The following is a 23,187-nucleotide window of genomic DNA, read 5'->3' as shown; positions in this document are numbered from 1 at the left end:
CTCATTCTTCCCCCCATTCCCCTCCCCTAGTCCTCTGATAGGGGAGGACATGTGCCCCTTCTGTCTGACCTTAGCCTATCAGGTCTCATCAAGGCTGGCTTCATTATCTTCCTCTGAGGCCTGGCAAGGCCACATTCCCCAGGGGGAGGTGATCAAAGAGCTGGCCAATGAGTTCACACCAGACATGAACATGAACATGAACATGAACATGAACATGAACATGAACATGAACATGCTGCCTCTCAGCAGCTTTTCTTAAGCAGGAAGAAAATTCCATAGCCCCTTTTCTATACCCTTTTCTGTAAAGACAGACCAAGGGGCCTGAGCTGCCAAGGTCTGGTGCTTTCTATAGGAGAACTTTTGTTCCTCATCATATTGGATTTGCATAAGCTTTAAGTTCCTGGTGGCTTTCTTTGCTGCTTAAGCTTTTCTTTAATTCCTTTTTACAGATTGGAAGCTTAGCTTGGTGGGGTCTTGGTCTTGAGGGCACCACTCATTTTATTCCACTTACCATCAAGCTGTTATTGAAACTTGTTATCTCCTTGAGCACTAGACTTTGCACCAACATTATTTTTCGTGGTGTTCTTTTTTCTCCTCAAACTGTACAATTTGTATTTCCTTTTGCCCTGCTTGCTCCTTTTCATTGTAGCTTTGCATATAAGTGATTGCCAATAACCATGAGAAACAGGCAATACTAGGGCTGTCTAGAAATCTCCTCTATTAAATCCATTAATTCAAAACACTTCAATTTTGCTTCAGGCAGATTTTTAGGGCCACTACAAAAAGCAACCACATTCTTTGCCAAAATATCACAAGAATGAGCTGAGACCTCAAGGCTTGTAAACTGAACAACTGCTGAATTCTTGGAACTTTTTTGTACACACATATACACAAAATTCGATTTTGATTATATACATGCATTTTGACTATATACACATGTCATGTCATGTGATGCAGTGTGGGGGGGTAGTAGGCCTACTTCAAACGACTTAGCTAAGCACAAAAGTCCCTCACAGGTATATCGAGCCACTTAAATTCTAAATCAGTTAAGTTAATAAACAATAAACAAAAATAGCCATCATAGCACCTAATGTCCAAAAATCAAGAATATTGTACATATTGTACAATATTGTACATCAACAAAACCAAAATCATTCCAAAGTGCTAGCTGCACTCATGGCTATCACTGCAGTTTATCTGTGTCAGCTTTCTGTTACTATGGTTAACCAGTTTATAAAGAGCAATAGTTCATTTAGAGCCATGGTTTTGAAGGTACAGATCTCTGCCCTATTATTTCTGTTATTTTTGAGCTGCATCATGGCTCATTCCTCATACAGCAGATACTAGATACTATGAGAGCCTTGCTCTTATCACCACAAAGAAAAAGAAAGAGACTAACATACTCTTAGAAGATGCTCTAATGTCCAAAATACATATGGTAGGTTTTCTTCATCTCTTGGTAGAGATGTGGGTGGGGGAACAATAGATTATTGATGTCTGGAAACATTTATCTAAACTACCACACACCGAGTTAACCAGTTCTACTTTTCAGAGTCATCATAGAAAATATATAATTTAATATCAATTATTTTATTAATAGTTAAATAATTGTTTGAAATTTGCCTTAAAATAATTATAGTTAACACTGTCGCTTAAAATAGTTAGATATGCTATTGCTGTCCTTCCATGATCATCATTTCCCTTTTTAATGCACAATTTCTATTCAAGTGCAGTCAAATAAAAAGTTACTGAATCATTGGTGCATTTATTTTATACTTTCAAGGCATTCAAGTAAATCTGGATCTTTATGTTTTATTTCTGAAATAAGCTCTATATTTATCTTCTGTCAGCATTCAAAATATATCTTTGCTTAATCTCTCATGGTATGAAAGCAGGGCATGTCAGCCTGAAAGGGTGTTGGAAAAAAGATCAAATTAGGAAGGTATGATTGCTTCCTTTACTACAAAGGGACTTGTCAGTCTTCAGCCACTTATCCAGAATCAGCATTGCTTGGTGGTCTAAAATAGCAGGCTTGAAGATGACGGTATTTAATTTGATTTTTCAAAAGTAAAGAAATTATTTGGACTTTTAAAAATATCTTAAGATTTGTCTTAATATTGAGTTCTATTTGTTTTATATTGATCATATGGGTTATAAACACAAGAATAAAAGTCACAGCTGTCCAGATGAGGTGATGGAATGTTCAGACACTGACTTTTTCTTTAATCGGTGCCTGTAATGTTTTGAAGATTTGTTGAAGAGTATCAGCCAAATAGGAAGAATGACATTCAAGTAAAAGCTAAGGCTTAGAAATCTGTGATGATAATCGCAGTGGAATACTGAAATATTTCAATCAGAGCACCATTTACTTAATACTAATTACGATGAAATATGAGAGTGTTCTTGGGCAGACATGCATTTTTTTTATGAATTTACCTAAAACTGTCAGTTAAGTCTTCTAAATATTGATTGCATTTTGAAGACTGTCCATGGATATTACTGTGTTCTATTGCCTATAGTCTGCAATCATATTTCCTTTTCTTTTATTAATGTATTCTTTTACAACTCTAAGTGGTTTGGTTTTGTTTTTTTTTTTTTGAGGGGGGGAACGGGGTTTTTTGGTGTAGCCCTGGTTGTCCTAGAGCTCACTAAGTAGACCAGGATGACCTCAAACTGACAGAGAGCCGCCTGCCTATGTCTCCAGAGTACTGGGATTAAAGGCATGCACCACCTTTTATTTAATTTACAAAATACAAATATAAAGAAATTACTCAGTGTAGGCATACATTTAAATGCTCATAGATATGAGCTTAGATGGTTTCTGATAATCCAGAGTCAGATTACCAATTAATTATAAGGCAAAACCAAATAGCTCTCTCCCCTAAGAGTATGGGCATTCCCAAGTCCTCTTCAAGAATTGTTTACAAAATCAATTAAGAAATATTCTTCTACAATTTTGAAGACTTCCATTTTGAAGCCAAATGTTAAAGTCAGCAGCAAATACCTACATACACCTGGTGCACTAGTGAGCTACATTTGAAAAGTCAAAAGTAAGATCTCTGCTGTAATTTGAGAGATTATGATGTGTGCCAAGATTTTCGTTTCATTCTTTTTAGCACATGCCACAAAAGCAACATTAGTGGTATGCTTCTGTAAAGCGAATATTTAGGAGGCTGGGGCTCAAGGTCATGGTTGCCGGAGTTGGCCTGGGGTACATAATAAGACTATTTCATAAAAAAACAAATGGTGTAAAAAAAAAATAAGGAAACAAACTCAATAACAATAGGAGAAAAAAACAAACAACTCACAAATTGTGTGTATGTGTGTAATATATCTCAAAAGAACTTATTTAGTGATTAATTCAATACTAGACATTACAAAATCATAAAATATTTAACAGCTTCAATCTCATTTTTCTTGACAAGAGATATCATCTTGTTGTTTCAAAACAGATCTGTTTCTAATTTGAAACAATTTGGGAGTAAGAAACGAGGGAAAATAGGTATATCATAGATATGTAAATGCCATAGTTAATATATTTGCCTCGGCCTTAAGGAAAACATAGATTTAATTAAAAAATAGATACTTATTTTTTGTACCATACTCAATAAAATCCTGAATTTGTATCAGATTTCATAGCCTAGATATTTTTCTAAATGTTCCAAACTTTTCACTTTTAACTCAGCAGAATAAATTTCCTATACTAATTACCAGGATAAATGCTTGATTATTAATAATGCATAGAAAATAATGCAGTTATTGAATGTTTTCAACATTGTATCTGCTCTTAGTGGCTTTTGTGGTTGGGGCTAACTGATATTTCCAAGTTTTGTTTTGTTTTGTTTTCCCGGTAGTCTTGAAGCATTAAAATATTTTTTTTTAAAGTTTTGAAGTTGCAAATACTTTCATAGTTATAGAACAAATTGCTTAAGAATGCAAAACGTGTGTGTCTTTATGATGAAATCCAGAGGAAGTTCATAAAAAAGGACAGATTTGAAATAAGTTCTTACTAACAAAATAATTTCATGTTATTGAACACATTACTTCTATATGATGAAAGAATCATTAAGGCTAAAAATACGTTTTAGAATAGTAAGTACTCAAAGATTATTAATTCTCCCCTCAGGCTGCAGAGGAAACTGTTTAATCATCTTCTAATCCAGTAATTTGCCAAACGCAGTAATTTCACAGCAACTTTTCTGATAGCTATCTTCGAAATCAAAGGCATTCTGGTTAAATCTCACTTCAGATGCAGAAAAACCTGAAGTGATTACACAAGATTATATAGGTAAGAAAGGTGATGGAGGACCAGAATATTGTGTGTGTGTGTGTGTGTGTGTGTGTGTAAAGCATTGTCAGTTATATGCAGTTTTTTCTAATCAGATACTGATTTCCTTTTTTTTTTTTTTTTTTTTTTTTATATATATATATGTGAGCCCATGCATGTGTTTCCTAAGTGCCTGTGGAAGCTAAAGGGAAATCTCAGGTTTTCTTTCACAGAAGCTGCCTACCTTATAAGACAACACTTCCTACTGGACTAGAGAACCACAAGTATGTGAGGCTGGTTGGCAAGTGAGTCCCAGAAATCCCCCTGTGTCTGCAGCCCCAGTGCAAGGGTTGTAAAAGTCCAATGTCCAAAGCTGTACACTGACATGGAATCCCATTTTTTTGACCTGGGTTCTAGAGGACAGAATGCAGGTCCTCATGCTTGCAAGGCTAGCCTTTTATTGAATGGGCCATTTCTCCAGCCCTCCTTTGTTTCTTAAGAGAATGAATAATATCCTATTAGATGAAATTAACCTAAGACAAGTACTGTCAGTATTTTACTATATTGTTCTTTCCAGCATTTGTCAATGATTCTTGTTCTGATTTATCTGCCACTCCTGAGCATGCACACAAATACACAGCTCTAACACAATTTCTTTCTGAGACTGTGCTTCTCTTCTTTTTTAATTAATTAATTTCTTTATTACAATTTATTCACTGTGTGTCCCACTGTAGCCTCCTCCCTCTTCTCCTCTAGTCTCACCCACCCTCCCTCTTCTCCTACGCCTTTTTCCTAATCCCCTGAAAGAGGAGGAGCTCCTCCCCTTCCCTCTAGCCGTAGCCTATCAGGTTTCATCAGGACTGGCTGCATTGTCTTCCTCTGTGGCCTGATAAGGCTGCTCCCCCGTTATGGGGAAGTGATCAAAGAGCCACTGAGTTCTTTTTTTTTTTTTTTTTTTTTTTTTTTTGTGGTGTTGTGTCAATATAAAATAGACATTTTTTTATTTTTTTTATCAGTTACATTTTATTAACTCTGTATCCCAGCCGTGTCCCGATCCCTCATTCCCTCCCAGTCCCTCCCTCCCTCCCTCATCTCCACCGTGCCCCTTTCCAAGTCCACTGATGGGGGGACCTCCTCCCCATTCAAAAAGGAGGAAATCATGAAATTTGCAGGCAAATGGTGGGATCTAGAAAAGATCATTCTGAGTGAAATATCCCAGAAGGAGAAAGACAAACATGGGATATACTCACTTATATAGACCTATAAGATATGATAAACATAATGAAATCTATACACCTAAAAAAGATAATCAATTGAGCGGACATGGGGTAAGATGATCAATCCTCATTTAGAAAGACAGATGGGATGTGCATTGAACGTATGACAGGAGTCTACTGAGCGCATCTGAAAGACTCTAACTAGCAGTGTTTTCAAAGCAAAGACTCATGACCAAACCTTTGGCAGAGTACAGGGAATCATAAGAAAGCCACTGAGTTCTTGTCAGAGACAGACCCTGTTCCCCATTCTAGGGAAACCACTTGGAAACTGAGTAGCCTATGGGCTACGTGTGAGCAGGGATTCTAGGTTATCTCCATGCATGGTCCTTGTTTAAATACTTCGTCACTCCTTTCTTTTCTTCTGTTGCAAGCTTTTTGTCAACCCGTCCAATTTAATCTTTCTAGAATAAAAACTTGACCCATTTCTCTCTCAATCAACATTCCTAAAGAATCCCTCACCTATGCTGAAAAGCACTCTCTCATCAGGTCATTATCTTCCCATTAAGACAAGCCATGGTCTATGCTCTCACTGGTTCTTTAAAGTAAACATTTAAATTGTTACTAAATTTATCTAAAATTCAATGTTAACACGAGAAGTTCTCAAGACACTTCCCCCGCACCATCCTCAACACACACAGATTTTTTTTTCCCCAAAGGCAAAAATCTTCTCTTGTCATGTACTGTGTTTTAGAAAGGTTTGTGCACAGAGCTTCCTAAAGCTTCATGCTCTAGATGATTGGACTCCAATGCCCAGGAGGCAATACCTTTAAGAAGACAGCATGATGATGACAACTCCACTAACCTTACTGGACTCCAAAGAGGGGTCCCTCAACTGTATAGGCAGAACAAGATTTAGTAGCTTCCTTGCATTACACAACTACCATTTATGTGAAAGCAAGTCTCGTATTACATGAATGCAGCTAGCCAATGAGTAGGACTGATACATCAGTAAGATGACGGTTGTGTGTTTATTTTTCCACCAGACTGTTTATAGCCACATTGGTTATTATCTATCCAAAACCTCCCTTAAAAATTCTTAATTTGTAGATGCATTTACAAATCACTCCCACATTAAAAGTACAGAGAACCTTTTGGATGAGAAAACAGAAAGACGGTTAAGAGCAAAAGGATCATGGAGTTTGCTATGAGACTGTGTTTCTTAGTAGAATCTACACCAATAAAGTCTCACGAACATGGCTACCTAAACAGGACCAGTAAAAGGATGACACATCATATATGCCAAAATGGAAAACCAGGGTAAAGGGGAGAACCCACAAAGACTCAGCCCTACTCTAAGAACTACAGAAAACTAAGAGATGCTGAGAGACAGGAAGAATAGTCTTCTCCAGAAAATAAAATGGACTGGTTATCAAGTACCAAAGACCAGAACTAAAAACATACATACGTGTAACACTATATAAAATTAGTGGTTATATTTAGAAATATATATGTATGTACATATACATATATGTATTTAATGAAAATTAATTTTAGAAAAGGAGAGTATGTATTTGAAAGAAATCAGGGAGTGGGTATATGGGAAGATTTGAACAGAGAAAAATGAAGGAATAAATTATGTAATTTATTATACTCCCAAAATTAGAAGTAAAAATAAACACTTCATTTGGAAGTTGATAGAGGAGACTGTTTAGAAAGGAATGAAGGCACGACCTGAAACATTTTTCATTGGGGCAATGATTGGGGAAGGCTTTGGGTGAGTATTATCAATCATTTGAATGACCTGCAAGACAGAATCCTACAGTGTGCAAATGGGTGGATTCATGAGAGAAGGGGAATGTAGCTGGATTTGTCTGTTTACTGTTTCAATAACAAATACAACCACATCTTTTCCAACAATGGAAACTATGGCTTACAAAACTGATGTACATAGATTTTGAAACTTCTAAAATTGAACAATTTAATATTCAAACAGTCAAGCTTCATAGGGGATAAAAGGAGTACCTACCATCTTCTATAGCCTATTTTAATGGAAATATAATTTATTTAATAGATGACAAAATATTTTTAAGAATTGTTGTTATTTTTATTATGCATATGTATGTATGTATAGCTGTATGTCACATGAGTGAAAATACCTTCTTCACCAAAGGAAGGTGTCAGATTCCCTGAATGGTTATGAGCCACATGATGTGAAAAGTCATCTAAAAGAGCAACGGGATGGATATTGGAAGAGGGAGAAAACAGGGAACAGGACAGGAGCCTACCACAGAGGGCCTCTGAAAGACCCTACTAGCAGTGTATCAAAACAAATGCTGGGACTCATAACCAAACTTTGGGGACAGTGCAGGGAATCTTATGAAAGAAGGGGGTGTTAGTAAGACCTAAAGAGGTCAGGAGCTTTACAAGGAGAACAACAGAACCAAAAAATCTGGGCACAGGAGTCTTTTCTGAGACTGATACTCCAACCAAGCACCACTCATGGAGATAACCTAAAACCCCTGCTCAGATGTAGCCCATGGCAGTTCAGTGTCCTTGCAAGAGGGTTCCCTTGTAAGGGGAACAGGGGCTGTCCCTGACATGAACTCAGTGGCTGGCTCTTTGATCACCTCCCCCTGAGGGAGAAGCAACCTTGCCAGGCCACAGAGGTAGACAATGCAGCCAGTCCTGATGAGACATGATAAGCTACGGTCAGAGGGAAGGGGAGAAGGACCTCCCCTATCAATGGACTTGGAAAGGGGAATGAAAGTAGATGAGGGAGGGAGGGTAGCATTGGGAGGGGCTATGTGGGGGTTACAGCTGGGATGCAAAGTGAATAAACTGTAATTAATATTAAAAAAAGAGCAGCACTTCTTTAACTGCTGAGCCATCTCTCTAGACCAACAGTATATTTTTAATCAATTAAAATACTTATTTTTAGTCTTCAGATACAGCTCAGAGATTAAAGCACTTGCTATAAAAACATGAATGTAGTGTTCAGATCCCCACAGCCCACAGAAAAGTGGAGTAGGCATAGTGGTCTATCTGAAATCATAGTCTCAAAAGGCAGTGACAGCAGATCTCAGAGCAAACTAGCTAGAGAGATGGCCAGTGTTAGTGAGCTCTGGGTTTGAGTGAGAGCGCTTATCTCAATAAATAAAGTAGAAGAGTGATCAAAGATGATTATGGATGTGAATCTTGAGCCTCCACACACACATACCCATGGGTATTCACACTCATACGCACCCAAACACTTGAATACAAGTACACAGACGCATACAGACAGACACATGGAAAGAAAAAAATATATGTATTCTCATTTAATGTGTCTCCTAGCAGCCTCTTCATGGGACTACTCCAATATACATTGTCCTAAAAATGACGTCGTCCCCTTAGTGTTTCTGTCTCCTCTCCTCATCACCATCCCTCCTCTCTCTCCTCCCTGTCCTCTCCTCTCCTGTCCTTTTTGTTATCTCTTCATCTTCTCTCCCTTCTCCACTCTCTTCAAGCTCTTTTCATTTTTATCTTCAATCACTGCACTCCAACAAACACGTAGGAGAGCATGCTTCTTTTATCTTATACTTTCCTTATACTTTCAACCCATTCCATCTCTGTGATTGCCAAGGCTTCTTGGGAAACTAATTTTATGTCATTTTCTTCTAATTGAGATAGGTTTGAAGAAGGTTTACATTCTCCAGCCCCTCTCTCCAAAAGCATAGGGAACGGAGGTAGTGTGCAGGCTATGGGAGTTGATACTGGTTCCCCAAAGTCACTGCTGTCTTCTCTGAAGTATCAGTGCCTCAGTATTTTTTTTTCTTTCCTGACCAAATTGTGCTCATTGGTGAGCTTTCTTTACAAGGGAAGCCATGACCTGCAGAGGGCCTCTGTCTATTTGTCTAGAGCTGGTGGTCTTCTTGGTGTCTAGAGTTCACTGTGGTAAGATCTTGTTAGCAGACGGACCTACTAACTTTGATTCCAGGCCTTTACATTGCATTATTTTCTTTAAGCTTGCTTTCATGTCTGCTGAGGGACTCTGATATAACAGAAGCAAAAGAAATGCCCTGTGCTTAAGACACTTTAGTGCAAGATGTGAACCACCAACTTAGCCAAACATCTGAGCAGGCTGACTCTAGTCACCCTGAAACAGAAAGTAAGGATAAGGAAACGTTTCTGAGATACAAAATATTCAGTAAGCCAGTAACTAGTAACCACCATTTCCCGACATAAATAACCAAGTAAACAAAGAAGCCTTCAGAAACTCTTCAGTATTCCAAGTTAAAGAACATTACTTTTTGTCTTGCTAGAGTCTCCAAGTTCATACTTTTAGCCTAATCTGATTCAAAATAGGGCTAGAAATAGCTCAGCTACTGACATACTGAGGGAATTTTAACTCCCAAAAGTTACAGCTGGAATTTAGGAGAAGAGAGAGAGCATGTTTTCTGGGCTGTTCTTAGGAAACCGTGCAGGTTTCAGAACAAGACGGGAAGTAGAATAAAGACAAGTGTTCCTACCCCCATCACAGCTACACCACCAGAACCACATGCACAAAAGCAAGCTATTGGAATGTTTAGGTGTCTGAGAGTCTCAGGTTTCACTTCTCTTTTTCTTTTTTATTTTAAGTAGCAGCAGGAGAGCTGTCAGTGTTCCTGAGACCACAGATGGATAAAAACTGATTTTAAGAAAGGTGGAAACTTTTGTATTCTCTGCTTAAAAAGCCAGAGACAAAAGGGCCATTTTACATGATCATAAAGCTTTTAATTCCCTGCCTCTCCCTCCCTGGATGCCACTCAACCATGAATATGCATCAGCTCTTAGAATATATGGTGTGTAATAGAGTTCCCCCATATATTTCCTCCACCACTAAACACCTCTCTAGAGAAAGCACAATGGTTTAGTTTATAGGATGGAAAAATTTCCTGTCCCAGGTTTTCTGACCCTTGGCTGTTTGCAGTACCCTGAAAATTATACATCTTGATTTCCTAAGAAAAATTCAAATTTTAATGTCCTTATATTTCCCCGAAATCCAGACATATATGATATATACATAATCTATATGATATACCACAAGCCCTAGGTTTTATGGTTTAACATTAGAATTCCAATGGAGTTTATAGCAACTTCCTTGCCTATTTCAGAGTGCTCTAAAACATCTAAATATCTTTATTTCTGAGTAAGTTTACAGTTATAATACTATCCTGCTTTTGCTGTTTTGAGCAGTATTGGGGTCCAGCCGTAGCATCTCCATTTGTCCTTGTGTGTCTGCCAGTGTATCAGTACAGTGTATATGAATCTGTGTGCATGTATGTGCCCACACACCTGCACTTGCGTAGAGTAGGGAGCCTGTGCTCTGGGATGCAGGTAGAGTCATGAGAGGTGGTAAGCCACAGGGCAATGTCACAAGGCAGCCAGTGTGATTATCTGCAGGGACTGAAAATGTTACCAAGCTCCCCAAGCCCATTCTCTTCTCCAGTCAAATGCATAAAGAAATGGCTCAGCAAGGTGCTATTTTCTCAGTGGAGGAAAAAGGGTAGCGTTTCCCAGTAGGGCAAATCGTAATGGATCAGATGACAATATAGCACTGTGGTTTTCTTAGGAGAAAATGCTCCAGAAAATTAACACTTTTCAACAGTACAAAGGCTAACAGCTTCCATCTTTGGCCCCCAGAAGCGCATAGGAACACTGCCTGTGCACAGGCTGCAGGAAATCTCCGACAACAATTCGCCTAATGCAGCAACAGTATCTGCCCAGGGCTCTGGGAACACAGGGCTAATTGTACCATGTCAGATGGTAGGTGTGTCAGTGGTAAAATTTTAAGAGGCACATCAGTGCAGCTTTATGCTGCATAATAGGCACTGATTAAGCAGCCGTGTGGCACAGCAGCGGTGTGCTTAGTGCCGACTGTTAGCTGCCAGCATTGAGGCCAACTTAAGATGCAGAAAAACACCATGGTGTTGAAGAGAAGGCAGAACTGCGGCTCCAGTGTGGTTCTTGGGGAATTAGCTATTTTCTGTGGGAAAGGCGGGGTGCAAGCAACATCAGGTCTCCTCTGCAAGCCTTCACAGGTGCCCAAGACTCTGATCAGCTGGCTTAAACCTGAGACCCCTTTTATCTCTGGTCCTCCTGCAGCTGGTCATTCTGCCCCTACATGGAGTCCAGACAAGACCATGAGTCTAGAACCCTGCTCTCAGACAGAACTGTGTATAAGCATCTTGAAATATTTCACACACACACATACACACACACACACAGTACATAACTATGGACTTTTGTTGCAACTGCCTTTGTGCATTGATGACATTTTCTGACGGTCTGTGTTATAGGTCCCTGTCTTGTATGATATGTACAGTGGATCATGACTGACCCTACTCCTCATATGCTCTTGACTGGACGATGGCCCACTGTCCCTTGTGCCTTCATTCAAGTGTTAAGTCTTTATTTTGCTTTTCTGATTCATCCCCCCATATGTATATGTATGTGTGTTGTATGGAGTGTGTGTGTGTGTGTGTGTGTGTGTGTGTGTGTGAATATAAGTATTTGGAGACCTGACATTGAAACTGAGTGCCTTCCTAATTTTTCTCTTATGAGACAGGGTTTCTCTCAGAACCTGGAACTCGAGGATTAGGTGAGACTGATTGGTCACCAAGGACCTGGAATCCGTATGTCCACCATCCTTTTCAAAGTGCTGGTATTACATGTGTGTTGACACACTCAACTGCTTACATGGATTCTTAGGATTTTAACTCAGGTTTTCATGCCTACATGGCAAGTAATTTGCAGGCTGAGTCACCCACTCAACGTTTACTTCCTTCTTTCTACTTATGAGTTAAACCCTTAAACTCTGGAAATCAATGAAACCAGGACCTGCAACTGCCAGGCAAGTGATCCTTACACAACAGCCATCCAATCTGCCTTCCTCTGTATTTCACATGTCCAACAATGGCCAAAGATATGAACCTTTGTTGCTTCATCTCTTTCTGCTCCTCTTAGATAGCACCAGAGGATAGTGGGCTGAGATTTTATCTTCATCTGAACATGTGGCTTTGGTTCTCTGTCCTACATTGGGAATATTCTCAACTAACTTCTATGAAAACTATACCTTGTACTACACAAACTTTGTCTCTCTTAAAAGTTGCCCTTTATTACAGACAGGCATTTTGCTTCAATATCAGGCTGCATCTGTTATAGACTTTCAGTGCTCAGTGTTTAAAACAAAGACCTTGGCCTCAGTTAATGCCAAGTCAGAATAAGTCTGATTTTGAGTCTTTGCATCAACATTCTCTCATGGATCACAGAAAAGATTTCTTCAAGGTTAATGTTGAATTTCATGTGATAATTTAAATCAGATGTTGAGACAAGTTGACCACCAAGAAATGTGTGTTAATGACTATGATAGTGCTGTCAACTAGCCAATTTCTAGAATCACTCAAGAGATGAGCCTCTGGGAATGCTTGTTAGGGATTGTCCTTACTGGGTTAATTGAAGTGCTGCGGTCTGTCTACTCTAGGTGGCACCATTCCCTGGGCTGAGATCCTAAACTGGATAAAATGCAGTGGTCAAGCTGAACACTAGCATGTATAGCTCTCTCCTTCTTCACTGTGGATACAGTGTGTGTAGCTGACTCATATTCCTGAGATCATTCCTGCCCCATCATGTTAAATTTTAACCTGGAACTGTACGCCATAATAAATACCTTTCTCCCTTAAGTTGCTTTTGTCACAATATTTTCTCAGACTTACAGGAAAAGAAAGTGAAGCATAACTGTTACTATTTCTATTATTGAACTTCTAATTGTGTAGTCATGTAGAGGTTTATCACCTCTGCAAGTGGGCTATGGTTTATTACCATTTATTAATAAGTTATCCACATATGGAGAGTCATTTAAGCCTTAAGGGATCATAAATCTTTATTCTTTGGTAGTCTTTGTATTCTCATACAATATCTGTCTCTCCAAGCCATTTAGCAGTCAGCTGTGTTTGTGGTTAATATTCAGTTCATACTAAAATCACTGTCTATCAAGGGTTAAAAATTTCAGGGGTGGAAATCTTCTATTACCCTACTCACTAAATGAGAATTCTCCTTTCACTCCTTTCGTCTATTTTTCTTGTGGCCTACAAAAAAATCATAAAACCTGATTTGAGTTTGTTTTGTAAATTAAAATTTAATTGCTCAACACATTATACAGCCAGAATCATTTTTCCTTCATTCTTCAAACATTTTTAAGCACTTATCTATAATTGAGTGTGATTTTTTTTTAGATGCTAGGGAATAAAATCCAGGTAAATAAATCAAAAAATTTTAAAAACCTAAATCATTTAAATCACAAATTATTAATTATCTCTTATCTAGTGTCTACATTTCTTATTTATAAATTTATATGTAATATTAATTGTGTCAATGTCACCATATTTCTCTAAAATAGTATCTTCCAAAATTGATCACATCTTTCTTCACCTTAACCATGTAATTTAGGTGTACCCAGATGCCCCCTCCCACAAATTGTCATTTCAGTGCTGTGTTTATGCAATTATTATTTTGTGCACAAATGTAATACATACAATAACAGTCCATGTGGATCAAATAGTTGCTATGCATTAAGCATTTTCTATCCCATGATGATATTGGATGTGCAGGAACTCGAGAAGCATGGCTGTTAAAAATGTAAATGGAAGGACCAGCGAGAACTAGAGGAAACTCTTAACATCGAGAACCAATTTGGGTGTAAGAGTTTACAACTGAAGGACAGCCCTGGGAAAATTCCAGCCAGGGATTCATTAAGAGTGTTCATTGTCCAGAAGAGCAGAGTCCATCTCCGTGCTTTAGATGAAAGCAGCAGTGGGTCTAGGATGTGGCCCATTGCCACCATCAGCCATTGCTGTCACCTGAAGCTGGAGACTTGAGCTATGCATTTCTTTAGCCAACACATTTTTTTAATTTTTATTTTTATTAATTACAATTTATTTACTTTGTATCCCCCCTGTAGCTCCCTCCCTCCCCCTTCTCCACCCATGCCCCTCCCCCAGTCCACTAATAGGGAGGTGGACCTCTCCTTCCTTCTGATCCTAGTCTATCAGGTGTCATCAGGAGTGGCTGCATTGTCTTCTTCTGTGGCCTGGTAAGGCTGCTCCACCCTCAGGGGGAGGTGATCAAAGAGCAGGCCAATCAGTTCATGTCAGAGACAGTCCCTGTTTCCCATTACTATGGAACCCACTTGGACACTGAATTGCCATGGGCTACATCTGTGCAGGGGTTCTAGGTTATCTCCATGAATGGTCCTTGGTTGGAGTATGAGTCACAGGAAAGTCCCCTGTGCCCAGATTTTTTGGTTCTGTTGCTCTCCTTGTGGAGCTCCTGTTCCCTCCAGGTCTTACTATTTCCCCACTTCTTTCATAAGATTCCCTGCATTCTACCGAAAGGTTGAACATAAGTCTCAGCATCTGCTTTGATACCTTGCAGGGTAGAGCCTTTTGGAGGCCCTCTGTGGCAGGTTCCTGTCCTGTTCCCTGTTTTCTCTTTCTTTTGATGTCCATCCTCTTTGCCTTTTTGAATGGGGATTGAGCATTTTAGCCAGAGTTCTCCTTCTTGATTAGTTTCTTTAGGTGCTTTCTCAAACAATTAGGAACAGTGTTTCCTCAAGATCCAGCTATACCACTTCTAAGAATATATCCAAAGATGCTCAAGTATACAACAAAGACATTTGCTCAACCATGTTTGTAGCAGCTTTATTTGTAATAGCCAGAAGCTGGAAACAACCCAGATGCCCCTCAACTGAAGAATGGATGCAGAAATTGTGGTACATCAACACAATGGAATATTACTCAGCAATAAAAAACAAGGAAATAATGAAATGATGGGAACTGGAAAAGATCATCCTGAGTGAGGTATCCAAGAAGCAGAAAGACACACAGGGTATATACTCACTCATAAGTGGATATTAAACATAGAATATAGGCTAATCATACTAAAATCTGTACACCTAAAGAAACTAGTCAACACATTTACATTCACTTCTCACAATAGATAAAAGACATAGGGTTTGACATTTGTCTAAAAACACACCACTATTAAACAGTATCACTGCTTCTGACACCAGTAAGCTGATGTCATTGTTCAGAAGAGGCACATAAATCAGTAGGTAGAATGATAAATAAATGTACAGAAAAAAAGAAACAGAAATGATAGGAAGAATATGTGAAATAATACTGAATATACTCCTTCCCAGGAAAAAGTTAGATGTGTTTAAAGGACACCCTCCACTTATATCAAATTTACAGACATAAATTATATATATATATATATATATATATATATATATATATGAAATTGTACTTGAATAATCATCCCCACATAAATTATATGATCTAGATTTCTGTAAGCAATAGTGGGTAGAATCTATATAAAAAGATTAATGCACACACACATATATCTATCTATCTATCTATCTATCCAACTCTCTATGTAATATACAGTAACAACACATTTAAAATTTGACTGGCACTGCGCTCAGAACAGGAAGGAAAATCCTGAGTTCAAAGCCAGCGTGGCTACTTAGTTCAAGGCTAGTCAGACCTACATGTCAAAAATGCAAAGTCTGAGGACATAGCTTCATATTCGGAGTATTTACCTGCATAAAGCCCCATGATTAATGCTCAACACCACACATCAGCAGATTCTGTTTCACTTATAAGACTTTTATTCATTCTTAATCACCCAAATAAGTCAGAGAAAGTCATGTGCTTTATGGAATGTGTGTCAAGCTTTGTACCAAAGGTTGAGGTATTTTGACAGAAGATAGAAGTTTCAGTCTCTTCTTTTTGTTTTAAAACAGTCAGTTGCTTGGATGATAAGCAGAAATAATTCTTTTTCAAATAAATGAGTATGAAAGGAATTGCTGAAATGGTGCTATTTTTATGAGTTTCCTTTTGATAATTCTGTCTCCCATTATGATAGGATCCTTCCAAAACACCAATACTTGAAGTATTTTTTTTTTTGTTATTTGCTGTCTGCATTATTGATTTGTGTAATTCTGTTTAGATATACAGGTGAAGTAACAAAAGAGACTCAGACTTGGAAGCAGACAGGTTGAAGGACTGTTCTCTTCCACCTGCTTATCCAAGCTCCTTACTGCTGGAAGCTATCAATATTCCTTGATTAACTCATGTATTCTACACTCAGGATATTTTCTGAATTAGGCTTAAATGGAACACAAGCCATTTTTGCTTTTCTCTTATTTGTATATTCTCTTTATATGGCTGCATATGTACTAACACAGAGGACTTGAAATTACAGTTTTATTTTAACCCAAAATAAATTGTCAGCCATCTTTGTTTTGCTATCTAGCAGATCCTGCTAAATCATAATTCATATTCTTATAATGCAGTAATACTCTAAGCTCTTTCATTTTGGATTCCCTTCCAATATAAATGTCTCATTTTAGACAGAATCAAAAGACATATGTGTGTTTGTATGCATATGTGTGTTTATGTTTGTGTGTGTGTGTGTGTGTGTGTGTGTATGAGTATGTATTGTTGGGAGGGGACTATGTAAATTCACTTAAATATGTGGTTAAAATCAGGTGTGCTCGCCCCAGCAGAGTCTACTATTCTATATTAATTTGCTGAGCTTATTATAAAATATACTAATTTAAGAATGTTCAAAATAGACTACTAGAGATTAAAGTCTGTCTTACCTGCCTATCACTGTATTAGTCATTTTTTCATTATTGTGACCAAAATATCTGGTATGGACAATTTAAAAGATAAGAGTTCTTTTTGGCTCATGGATTCAGAGGTGGGGTAAGATACATCGTAAGAGTTGAAAGAGGTGTGGCAAAATACAGTAGTACATATCCTGGTAGACCAGGAAGCAGAGAAATGTAATGGCAGACCTTGGCTGATTTTCTTCTTTCTTTTTTTTTTTTTTTTCTGTTGGAGACTCCAGCCCATATGTTCTAGTTTATTGGTTTTTTTTTTTCATTTTTGAGCTTATAATGTAATCATATCATTTTTTTCTTCCATTTCCTCCCTCTAAACCTTCCCCTGCTTGCACTCTTTCAAGTTCATGGCCACTTCTTTTTTCATTAATTGCTGTTACATGCATGCGTGTGTGTGTGTATATATATATATATATATATATATATATATATATATGTATGTGTATATGCATGCATGTATGTATGTATGTATGTATGTATTTTCCTAAATATAACCTGCTCATTCTGTATAATGTCACTTGTGTGCATATTCTCAGGGCTGATCATTTGGTATTAGATAACCACTTGGTGTGCTCTTTCCTGAGGAAGACTGTTTCTTCTACATTCCTTGGTTGTCTGTAGATCTCTGTGTTGCTGTGACAAAACACTGGCCAGGACCTACTTGGGTGAAGGAAGAGTTTGTTTCTGCTTACAGGATAATGTGCATCATGTGGAGAAGCTAGGGCAAGAGCTTGCGGCAGGGATCTGGCTGGAGGAACTGAGACCTAAAAAGGAGTGTTGCTTCATGGCATGCTCAGTCTGTATCAGTGGTCTGGATCTGGTGCTGAAGTTTGGCGGGATTCCTAGGGAGTTGTTGGTTTTCAGGCTTCTTCCATGTCCTTTGATTGCCGCCAGAAGGTGCTGCCTAAACTTAGATGAGTCCTTCTTCAAATAATCTTATGGAGAAAATTCTTCACAGGAGTGCCCAGCAGCTTGAACTTTAGTATTCCAGATCTATTCTAGATGACAACCAAGATTAGACACCACATCATGAGGTAATTCCTCTGATATCTAGGTGGATCACATCCATTCTCTCTTTCTCTCTGGAGACATCCTTATAAGTACTTCAAGAGATATGCATCATCAATCTCCTCTGTGAATCCAAAGCCAATCAAGTTGACAATAGAGATTAGCTGTGTGGTCATTTTAGTTCCAGAAGCTGTTTTGTAGTATCCATGATTATGGCTTCTTTCAAACAGTCTCTTCTCCCTACTGCCAATAAGAAGCCTTGAATGTTATATTTTTGCCTTTGATATAGCACAATAAACATTAGATAGGAGGTGAGAACTGTGGAGCTAGTTTTAGATCTGCTGTTTATTGGTCAGGGAAATATAAGAGTGATTTGTCTCTCAAAGCTCATGTTCTCTCAGTAGGAGTCTGGCTGTTCCAATTTCACAATTATGATGGACAGAGCGTGAATGTGCTTTGAAAACCATACCTCAGGTACAAAGGCGTGGCAATCTTTATTATATTCATAGCAGAATATAATAGGTCAACCTTGTTGGGTTCCCTATTTGCTCAGGTTCTGTACAAGGCACTTCAGAGTGATAAACATGAGTTAGGAGCCACAAGTTAAGTATTGAAGATAAAAGGGACTGCTAGAAAAATATGATAAAAGATAAAAGATAGCAGCTCAAAGAAAATATGAAAGCAATAACAGACTAAACCAGAGTGGCAAGGAAGAAAGTGGTAGGGATAATCTTTTGATCAGTGGAATGTAGGATATATTAGGAGGGTCTCACTGATCATTTCTGCAGCGTGTGTGCCATGCCTTGGGGTAACCAACATTTGCCAATGCTTCCAATGCCACATCAGATTTCTCTATGTCTAGCCTTTGGTAACCACAGAGTAGATAAAGTTTCCTTTGAAACATCCAGACCTTGCCCCTTCAAGGAGCACCACAGCGCAGCTGTGTTGGAAACGTGTGACTGACATGCAAGCTATATTTTTGCTGGAAATGAAAGTCTATTTATAGCAGCCTGTTTCAAAGCTTCCATTGAGTTACAGAGGTTATTATTATTGCATCGCACTGTCTTAATACAACCTGCTTTGTGAATCAGTCAAGAGAGAGTTCACTTGGTTACTAGAATGTTGGGTAAATTGCCTTTAGAGTAAATACAAACACAAGATCATGGCAGAGGCCAAGACAAAACAAATAACTGCACAGGATTCAAGGCTGGCTAACTGAACTGTGCAGTGACCACATGATTTGACAGTTGCTGGGACACTGTTATACTGCAGGAGCAATTGCTGCATAATTACAGTTATTGCTAGCTGGTATAGTCTTGTAGATATTTGTTTGTCAAGTGTGCAGTGTAAGTCTGTCTTATTTAGGAGCAGACAGCCAACATGGGCAGAAAACCATCAGGTATATTAGAAGAAATCTGTATTGGCTGTCATGTAGTCATGTTGCTTGCATTGGCTAGAGACAGACCAGGTATTGCTTTGGTTAATATTTTTTAATCAGTGAATACTACAGTATAAACATGCTCAGATTTGTAATAGAGGTACAGTCGAGCTCTCTACTTAATAGAGGGATGGGGATTAAAATTTGATGCAACCATTCAGATCCTTGAGCTACGGAAAGTTTTATCATTTTTCGATGTGTATTTTCCAAGGTCATCAACAGCTACGCAGCTGATATAGAGACTTGTGTCACACACTTTCATGAGTGAGATTTAGGTGCACTGCCTGTCACTTTGTACCATTACAGTAGTCATAACTCAGCCTGATGGTCATTCCAAAGAGCAAAGGATGCTTAGAACCAGAACACATTGTGAACCTAAAAGGAAAATGAATCCCTGAAGGTGATTTATCAATTTTTGTCGGATACAGGAACATACATTTGTATAGCTCAGTGCCTCTGTAGATGTCTTTTATTTGATTCACAAGGTCATAAAAACCCTATAATTTATTTTTCTCTTCAATCCTTATCTTTGGAACAGAAATAGATCCAAGCCTTTCTTACACCATATGAGTTCCTGTGCTCACAGCCTGGCTAGCAGTTCCAGAGTTGAAGCCTCTGCTACCAGTTTGCTCTCTCTTGAGCTCATTCTCTTTCCCTCTTTACAGTGTTACATATATTTCTCCTTGACTTTTTCTGTAGTGAGAATGAAAGGAATTAAACTCAGGAATTCATGGATCCTGCCTCAATATCACATAGAAGCATACAAATAAAGCAACTAAGGTAAAACTACTGGATGACATGTAGACAAATGAAACCTAATATTTTAAGAGGCCTAAAGCAATGAGGTTTGTTTAAAAAATCCATTTAAGGTACCATGGAAATAATATATATGTGGAGAGAAACCTAAGATTTTATTCCAGGGACTCTATAAGCTTTATTGGAAATAGAAAATGATGAAATATAACTCTGGCAGCTATTTTTCTGTTCTGGACCTACAACAAGGTCCTCTAACACTGACTCCGTTTGTGAAACTTGATATATTCTCAAGTACTAATTCATGGATCATATGAAGGGTAAAACAGTCCTGCAGAAAAAGAATTTATAAGCAATAAACAGGCTTATTGTTTGTAACAATACAGCAACTAACATGTGGCCCAGTTGAAGTAAAAATAAAAAAAAAAAGAAGATTCAATCATTTTAGATTTAGCCAATGACTGATGAGCACCTAACAGAATCCTGATGCCACAGATAATTTCACAAGTATTTTGTTGGTGTTGTTTCAGTGGATTACACAGGATTACATAGGACCAAAGTAGCATTTGTATTATCTAGAAGTCTAAGGTCTTTATGTTATCCTTGGGTCTTTTTAGTATGGAAGAACGGTGTTTACCTTTAGTGACTTTTTTTCTCCCTAATTAGTTTAAACTTTTCAAAAAGTTTATTCCTAGTTACCGTATGGCAGATGAGTTCTCTGAGGTCCACATTGCAAAATGGAGTTAGCAATTGTTGCAAAGCCAAATAGAAATCTGTAAAAACCTGGAACCACTAACTGCCAAGAACAAACACTATTTTGAACTGGCTATTACTTGTTCTCAAAAAACAAACAACAACAACAACAAAAATCCCACAGATCTCAGAGTGGAATGCATCAGTAGCTCATCTGTTTTATCCCACTTGTGAAAACAAGAGTTCTTGCACTGTTCTCTAGCCTTGTTATCACAACAAGCCATTAGCTAACCTTAGGGAAACTCCATATGATGGATAAAAGTACTAACAAGCCCCTAGTCACTGTTTGCTGACCTGATAGCTAAAAAAGTATCAAACAATAAGTGTGGTTTAGGTTTCATTTTCTTTAAACCAGTAAGCATGCCTCGGGTTGGTATTTTTATAATGTTTTACTCAGCATAAAAATATATTATGTTGCGTTACATTTATATGCTGTTTTATCATACTTTGCTTTTATTTATCCTCATCCTCTACCATCCTCCCAAATCTCCACTGCCCCTCCTTGCTGCTCATTGCCTATTCAACAAATAATCCCCATTTCTGCTTAGATTCCACATGTAATCCATTATTCTTTCTTCCCACCTGCTTGAAGACTACTTCCTCCCCTCTATTGCCCCCATTATAATTTCACCACATGCATGTACACGTTTATATCTAAAATATATAAGTTCATATATTTACATAAAATATAAACATGTAAATTTAAATCTAGGGTCCTGACATGACATTTATCTTTATGAATCTGGCTTATTTCATTTAACATAATGACTTCTTCTTCCATCCATTTTCTTTCTTCCAATGACATAATTCTAATCTTTTTTATGGATGAGTAAAATTCTGTTGCATATATATACCGTTTTTCTTCACTCATCTGTTGAGGACCATCTAGGCTGGCACCATTTCTCAGCTATACTGACCAACACTAGTCAGACATTAACTACCCTTCATCTTAGTCACTGTATTTAGATTTAGGGGCAGGATTCTGCATCTGTGTGTCCTCTTAGAGAATGGATGAGCAAATGTCTCTATGGTTTATTAACTTGAGGGATTCCTGGTTACCGTATGGCAGATGAGTTGTCTGAGGTCCGCATTGCAAAATGAAGTCAGCAATTGTTGCAAAGCCAAATAGAAATCTGTAAAAACCTGGAACCACTAACTGCCAGGAACAAACACTACTTTGAACTGGCTATTACTTGTTTCTTATTTAAAAGACTGAAATAGAGCTCTGTAGTTTTCCCTCTTTTCCGTGATTTAATAGGTGAAACAGCAATCCAAAATCATTTTTTCCCACCTAGATTAAGGGGGTGAGAGCAGGAGACTCTGAAGCTTCAGTGAGACTGACTCCATGAACTTGTACATTTAAATGAAATTTCAGCAAGATGGCTCACTAGATCAAGCTGCCTGTCATCAAACCTGACAACCTGGTTCAGTCCCTGTGACACACATGATGGGGAAGGGGAGAACCAACTCCCACCAGTTGTCCTCTGACCTAACATTTCCACCACGGAATGCTCAGATACACACACGTCATAAACACACATATGCACCACACAACATAAATGAAAATACGATAAGAATAATTTCTAAGAACCACCTGACCTTATTTTTGTTTAGTGAGTACATGCATAGAAGAAATCTATAATATTTATACTATTAAATTGCCTGTGTTTTTCTTTCTGTCCTAGAATGTCAACAGTAGAGAGTAATGCACAAACGGTCTCCTAGGATAGGATTTTTGCCATAAACTTTGTTAAACATTAACTTCTCTTTATGCTTTTGCTGCAGATAGAGTAAAAACCTGTGTCTGAGAGGTCCACTTTGAGAATTTTTTCATATTCTGGTAAGCCCGAGCCAGGAGTGATGAGGAACACTGAGTTCTGGCTGCACAAAGAGATGTTCAAGGTAGCCTTTTTAAACAAAGGAAGAGAAAACAGTGTTGGTGAGTTTGTGCCCAGAGTCACTGTGCCATTGGGGCATTTTGATCAATTGAAATAACAGAGTAATTAACACCTGCTGTGTGGTGCAGTGGGAATGAGGTAAATTA

This window comes from Meriones unguiculatus, chromosome 19 (genome assembly GCF_030254825.1).
Source record: "Meriones unguiculatus strain TT.TT164.6M chromosome 19, Bangor_MerUng_6.1, whole genome shotgun sequence".
Classification (NCBI taxonomy): domain Eukaryota; kingdom Metazoa; phylum Chordata; class Mammalia; order Rodentia; family Muridae; genus Meriones; species Meriones unguiculatus.
This window is presented reverse-complemented; position numbering follows the sequence as displayed.